Here is a 7,276-nt window from a genome sequence, read left to right on the forward strand (position 1 = left end):
GGGCTGATCTCCGTGGCGAATCCCTGTGGCCCTTCACCTCACCGAGGTCTGTTTCGGCTTTCTCCATGTGGCATAAAACTGTTGAATCGTTGTAGCTTGGACACTTCATATTGAGGCCGATCCAGACACAGTAAACTAGAGGAAAGGAGAAATATGACATGTTAATGTTTACACAAATTGTTGATCCAGGTTATATATCAGCAGTAACATAAGCATTTTACATAAATCCACATAGGCCAGACTACTACTTACATGTACTAACAGTACACGAGGATATAACTTACTGGAAATGCATTAACAAATGGCTGACTCTCTTGATGTTTTACGTGTCTAATAACTTCCATCAATATAAATTATCACATAACGCACAAAATCGAAGTTGATCCACCCACTGTTTTAGGCTCAACCCAAAGCACATTAGCCGGACTTCTCGTTTTAAGCATTAGAACTTCAGTATTAAAACACTCATAATACATGTCAAAACACATACTTGTTATTCCCTAATATTCAACGCGTTTAAGTTGTTTTTGTGATTTATTAGCATTTTTCATTTTGCGCGGCTAAGTGCGTGCGTTCCTAACGTGACACACCACATGCTAGCGTAAAAATACAACTTAAAATCCATGTTCTTGCAATAAATTGCTCATTTAGTTTCTTGGAATGCGTTCCAGAATATATATAGCTATAGAATATTTAACAAAAATGCAATATTAAACCCAAATCTGAGGCGTTCACATAGAGGGAAACGCGAACATGGCCGGACATCGAATATCTTTTGATTTTAAATCCTCTTTAAAAGCTCCCGAACGTTAAAACAGTATTCGCTTACCTCTAAAATATGAAAGCACTTTTATGTATTCCTCATATGTCCTTAGAGACGTGTCCTGGTCGCTGTTGCAGTAGCAGCTCGAGCATTTAAGCGGCAACACAATGGTTAGTGAGTTTGGGGAAAAAGCGCCACTTGCAAATGCATTTGAAATTTGGCGACCAAAGCTTCTAGCCAATCAGAGCGCAGGTGAATACCTTTAAACGACCGGCAGCCAATGAAAGCGCTGGGCGGACGTCTCAAGTGACGTCATGACGCACATTCAACCGAGACGTCATCGTGCATAAAGAGCGCCACCCAATGAAAGGCGCGCTTCGGGAAAAAAAGCGCCTTTTTTGAAAAAAACAAACAAAAAAAAGTCAATAAAGATGGACTTTAAAAGTGTTGTGTCGTTGGCTTTATTACTTAAACAGCACTTTATGTATGTTGTATTCAGCTCTAAATGTGAACATGTTATGCACGATGCTCTTAATGAGTTAAAACGCTACAAAATGATAAAAAAAAGTTGGAAAAGTCAAACTGGCTGAACAGAAAACAACACGAACAGCCCACCAAAAGCATTTCACACCACTGTGTAAAAGCTGAAGAGAAAGCTAAGAGTGTTTGAGAAACTCTTCAGAGGGATAGTGAGATATACTTACAGTCATTCCTGAGAAATGGGACAAAACAGGGTGCAAAATTGAAAAAATAAAACCTTGTACTCAGACAAATGAAACTACATTTATGTATCTTATGTGTACTAAGCTACTGAGCAATGCTTTGATACAACCTCCCAACTTTGCTCTTTTTTAACTAAATGTGCTCTTTTTTTTACCTTGGTCTGTGTAATATAATTTCAGCTTTATCTTTAACAGCATTCAAGATGTTTTTAACATTTCAAAACACATTCTGGTGTTAGCAGACAGATTACACTTTCACATGTGACCAATAATTCCACAACAAATATCAAATATAATGAAATATGATATTATGCTCCAAGGTACTTCATATTATAGTTCAGTCATTCCTGAGAAATGGGACAAAACAGGGTGCAAAATTGAAAAAATAAAACCTTGTACTCAGACAAATGAAACTACATTTATGTATCTTATGTGTACTAAGCTACTGAGCAATGCTTTGATACAACCTCCCAACTTTGCTCTTTTTTAACAAAATGTGCTCTTTTTTTTTTTACCTTGGTCTGTGTGATATAATTTCAGCTTTATCTTTAACAGCATTCAAGATGTTTTTAACATTTCAAAACACAAAGCATATTACACTTTCACATGTGACCAACAATTCCACAACAAATATCAAATATAATGAAATATGATCAAAATATTCAACTGACGGAGGTGACGAACGCCTGAATTTGTCGTCATTTTAACTATCAAATACGTTGAATCAGTCAATTACTGTATTAAAACAAGCAGTGAGTATGTTATTGTTTATAAAGCTTTTATTCAAGAGTCACATTGAAGTATTTTGATATATGATTGCAACACAAAATCTGGTGACATCTGACGGGGTTGACAAATTTGACATTTCTTTCACAAAGCCAATGGAGTTCATGTGGTAGCCATTTTATTTGTTTCTGTTGATGCTAGATGCTAATTGAACCTGCTTCAGGAGAATACAATTATTTAAATATTTCAAATAATTTCCTCAGAAATTGGAAGATGGTGTTGACATATCATGGCTGTGACACAGGAAACATTAACATTAGGATTTAAAATATTCTAAAACTATAAAACTTAGCAGAGCCTGACACTGATGTACTCTGCAGAGGTGAACTGTGGCGAGGGGCTCCTTTAGAGTGACCGCTGCCCCTGATGTTCCCTGATTTTATTACGTTTTATTGAATGTCTGACGGTGTTGACAAAAAGTGTGGACGCAACTTTATTAAACATGCATGTGTCATTAAAAAACAACCTTGCTTTGATAGGAGATATTATTAAGTGTTGCTTTTGATAAAACAAGCTCTTTTTCATCATTACAATTTTTTGATCCATTTTATTGCATATGAATGCTTGAACCCTTCTCTGTGGACACACTGTTTTAGATGTAGCGAGAGGACATTAAGAAACATAGATTTGGTATAATAATGAGAAAATTTAATTGAAGGTGATAATTGTGTTAAATACATTCTATTATTAATCCCTCATGACATTTAAAATTGAAAATATTTTTTATTTTTAAACCTAATAGCAGTTACCCTTGCTGGACCTGTTTTGTCCCATGTCTCAAGAATGCTGTGCTAAATTCACTCTCACACCCACAAAGCCACACTTTTACACATGTCTGTATTGCCAGCAAACAACTACCGATTCTGATCATCGTCTTCAAGAATGTCCATAAGCGATTCCTGTTCAGAAAACTGTTGCAAAAGCACAATCGTCTCCTCTAGCAGTTCCTCTCCTTGTAAAAATCCATGCACGAATGTTTTTTCCGATCCTGTGATCGGTGATCCGGTCCTGAGAGAAGTTATAAGTCCTGATTTTCTCTGATCTGCCTTTGGTGCCGATCTATTACAAGAGAAGAAAAATGCCATTTATATTTACCAAATAATATCCAGTGCGCGTTACGTAATCAGATTACTTTTTTCAAGTAACTTGTAAAGTAACGCATTACTTTTTAATTTACAAGAGAATATCTGAGTTACTTTTTCAAATAAGTAACGCAAGTTACTTTTTTTTCAATTTATTGATTGACAGCTCTCCTGTCCCCATGTTGAGAGAAATCAGATGTTACTGTAGTTCTAAAATAAATAAGAATATGCATGAATTCATCTCACTCACAAAAAAATAACCCATTACTTTCCATAAAAAGTAACTAAGTACCATAATTAGTAACTTTTTTATGGAGTAACGCAATATTGTAACGCATTACTTTTAAAAGTAACTTTCCCCAACACTGATCATATCAGCAAAAACAATTATATCTGATATTAGACACAGTCACAGTCTTGTGCTGTACATTAATAAAGTTCAAATCAATGTGAATTGTTGTTCACAACCCAATCCAACACGTTTCAAACAGGATATTTCAAGAAACTAAATGTAGGGCGGAAATTTACTGGATCATGAAGTTATTTCAGAGGAAGAGCAAGGTTATATTTTGCTAAAAGACTATAAAGATTTTTAGAGAACTTCCCTGTCAATGATTCATCAGTGCATGCTATTCAAAAATAATGCGCACTGATGAATCACTCACAGGGAAGTTATTTCAGAAAGTAAATAGGGTCAATATTGATTTCATGCTAAATGAATGAATTAACATACCTGTAGTTTTCAAGCCTGGTATCTCTTACTGGTCTCCTCCTGCAGCCGGGCGCTGTAGAGTTTGGCTCGCAGTAACGTCATGGCTGTCTCTTTGTTCTTGATCTGAGAGCGTTCCTGCTGACATTCAGCCACGGTGCCTGAAATTACAACAAAACATAGAGACGTCTCACTCCCAGTGACCTGCAGGACAGAGAAATGCTTACAAAAAATTATTTTAATTAATAGAATGTCTATCTGTCTATCTGTCTATCTATCTATCTATCTATCTATCTATCTATCTATCTATCTAAAAGACTATAAAGATTTTTAGAGAACTTCCCTGTCAATGATTCATCAGTGCATGCTATTCAAAAATAATGCGCACTGATGAATCACTCACAGGGAAGTTATTTCAGAAAGTAAATAGGGTCAATATTGATTTCATGCTAAATGAATGAATTAACATACCTGTAGTTTTCAAGCCTGGTATCTCTTACTGGTCTCCTCCTGCAGCCGGGCGCTGTAGAGTTTGGCTCGCAGTAACGTCATGGCTGTCTCTTTGTTCTTGATCTGAGAGCGTTCCTGCTGACATTCAGCCACGGTGCCTGAAATTACAACAAAACATAGAGACGTCTCACTCCCAGTGACCTGCAGGACACGAGAAATGCTTAGAAAATGATTTTAATTAATAGAATGTCTATCTATCTATCTATACACAATACTGGTCAACAGTTTGGAATAATTCAGATTTTTAAATGTTTATTTTTTATAATTCTCTTTTGTCCACCAAGGCTGTATTTATTTGATCAAAAATACAATAATTGTGAAATATTATTAGAATTTTAAATAACTGTTTCTTATAAGAATATATGCTCAAATGTAATTTATTCCTGCGATGCAAAGCAGAATTTTCAGCAAAACTGTTTTCAACACCGAATATAATAAGAATCATTATTAATAATTGAGCACCAATAATAATTGACAGTAACTGAGCAGCAAATCGGCATATTAGAATGATTTCTGAAGGATCATGTGACACTGAAGACTGCATTAATGATGCTGAAAATTCAGCTTTGCATCACAGGAATAAATTACATTTTACAATATATTCAAATAGAAAACAGTTATTTGAAATTGTAGTAACATTTCACAATATTACTCTACTTACTGTATTTTAGATCAAATAAATGCTAACTTATTTAAATGTAAAGATATATACAGTATATATAGATAAAACACAACAGTATTAAACATTAAAGAGATATTTACACTATAATATTTTAAATAAGTCACTCGCAGAACCTGATTTTACCAGGTACGAACATGCTCCTGGATCAACATCTTTGTTGACCCTGGAACAACATTGTGATTAACCAATCAGATTTGAAGAACCAGTTTATAGTTTTTGTGAAGTTTATCTATCTATCTATCTATCTATCTATCTATCTATCTATCTATCTATATATCTATCTATCTATCTATCTATCTATCTATCTATCTAACTACACACAATACTGATCAACAGTTTGGAATAATTAAGATTTTTAAATGTTTTTTTTTATAATTCTCTTATGTCCACCAAGGCTGTATTTATTTGATCAAAGATACAATAATTGTGAAATATTATTAGAATTTTAAATAACTGTTTCTTATAAGAATATATGTTCAAATGTAATTTATTCCTGCGATGCAAAGCTGAATTTTCAGCAAAACTGTTTTTAACACCGAATATAATAAGAATCATTATTAATAATTGAGCACCAATAATAATTGACAGTAACTGAGCAGCAAATCGGCATATTAGAATGATTTCTGAAGATCATGTGACACTGAAGACTGCAGTAATGATGCTGACAATTCAGTTTTGCATCACAGGAATAAATTACATTTTACAATATATTCAAATAGAAAACAGTTATTTGAAATTGTAGTAACATTTCACAATATTACTCTACTTACTGTATTTTAGATCAAATAAATGCTAACTTATTTAAATGTAAAGATATATACAGTATATATAGATAAAACACAACAGTATTAAACATTAAAGAGATATTTACACTATAATATTTTAAATAAGTCACTCGCAGAACCTGATTTTACCAGGTACGAACATGCTCCTGGATCAACATCTTTGTTGACCCTGGAACAACATTGTGATTAAAACTGTTTTTAACACCGAATATAATAAGAATCATTATTAATAATTGAGCACCAATAATAATTGACAGTAACTGAGCAGCAAATCGGCATATTAGAATGATTTCTGAAGGATCATGTGACACTGAAGACTGCATTAATGATGCTGAAAATTCAGCTTTGCATCACAGGAATAAATTACATTTTACAATATATTCAAATAGAAAACAGTTATTTGAAATTGTAGTAACATTTCACAATATTACTCTACTTACTGTATTTTAGATCAAATAAATGCTAACTTATTTAAATGTAAAGATATATACAGTATATATAGATAAAACACAACAGTATTAAACATTAAAGAGATATTTACACTATAATATTTTAAATAAGTCACTCGCAGAACCTGATTTTACCAGGTACGAACATGCTCCTGGATCAACATCTTTGTTGACCCTGGAACAACATTGTGATTAACCAATCAGATTTGAAGAACCAGTTTATAGTTTTTGTGAAGTTTAAGTTTACAATCAGTGTTTGGTGCTTGTACATTAGTGTCATTCATCTATCATTTCCTCTGATTTTAGGGATTACTAATGGTTAAGTTTAGGTTTAAGTGTAGGGATACGGTCAAGACTAATTTGTTTGGATTAAAGGGGTCATATGATGCGATTTCAAGTTTTCCTTTCTCTTTGGAGTGTTACAAGCTCTTGGTGCATAAAGAAGATCTGTAAAGTTGCAAAGACTAAAGTCTCAAATCCAAATAGATATTCTTTATAAAAGTTAAGCCCTTTTTTAAATGGCTCGTTCTAACCCCCCCCCCCCCCACATATCTATGTCACGATGTGGGAAGATTTGCATAACGCCGCCCAAATGTTCACACAAAGAAAGAAGGCGTAACTTTATTCTCACTGTAGTATTGTTGTTGCCGCTGCCATGTCGTGAAGACGCTGTGTGCTTTGTTGTGAAAGCGAAACTACTTTGTTTGGTCTTCCAAAAGAGGACGATATCCGCTTCGTCATGCCTGGAGCTGATCCGTGCTGGTCGCTGAGGAAATACTTCAACTTCG

The 7,276-nt window shown here is 34.1% G+C and overlaps 1 pseudogene; it reads right to left on the reverse strand.

Annotated features, from left to right (window-relative positions):
- Positions 1–3,044: 3,044 nt before the first annotated feature.
- LOC107597676 (uncharacterized) overlaps positions 3,045–7,276 on the reverse strand; it is a 6,642-nt pseudogene continuing 2,410 nt past the window's right edge.

This window comes from Sinocyclocheilus grahami, unplaced genomic scaffold (genome assembly GCF_001515645.1).
Source record: "Sinocyclocheilus grahami isolate Dianchi unplaced genomic scaffold, SAMN03320097.WGS_v1.1 scaffold234.1, whole genome shotgun sequence".
In the NCBI taxonomy this organism is placed as follows: Eukaryota; Metazoa; Chordata; class Actinopteri; order Cypriniformes; family Cyprinidae; genus Sinocyclocheilus; species Sinocyclocheilus grahami.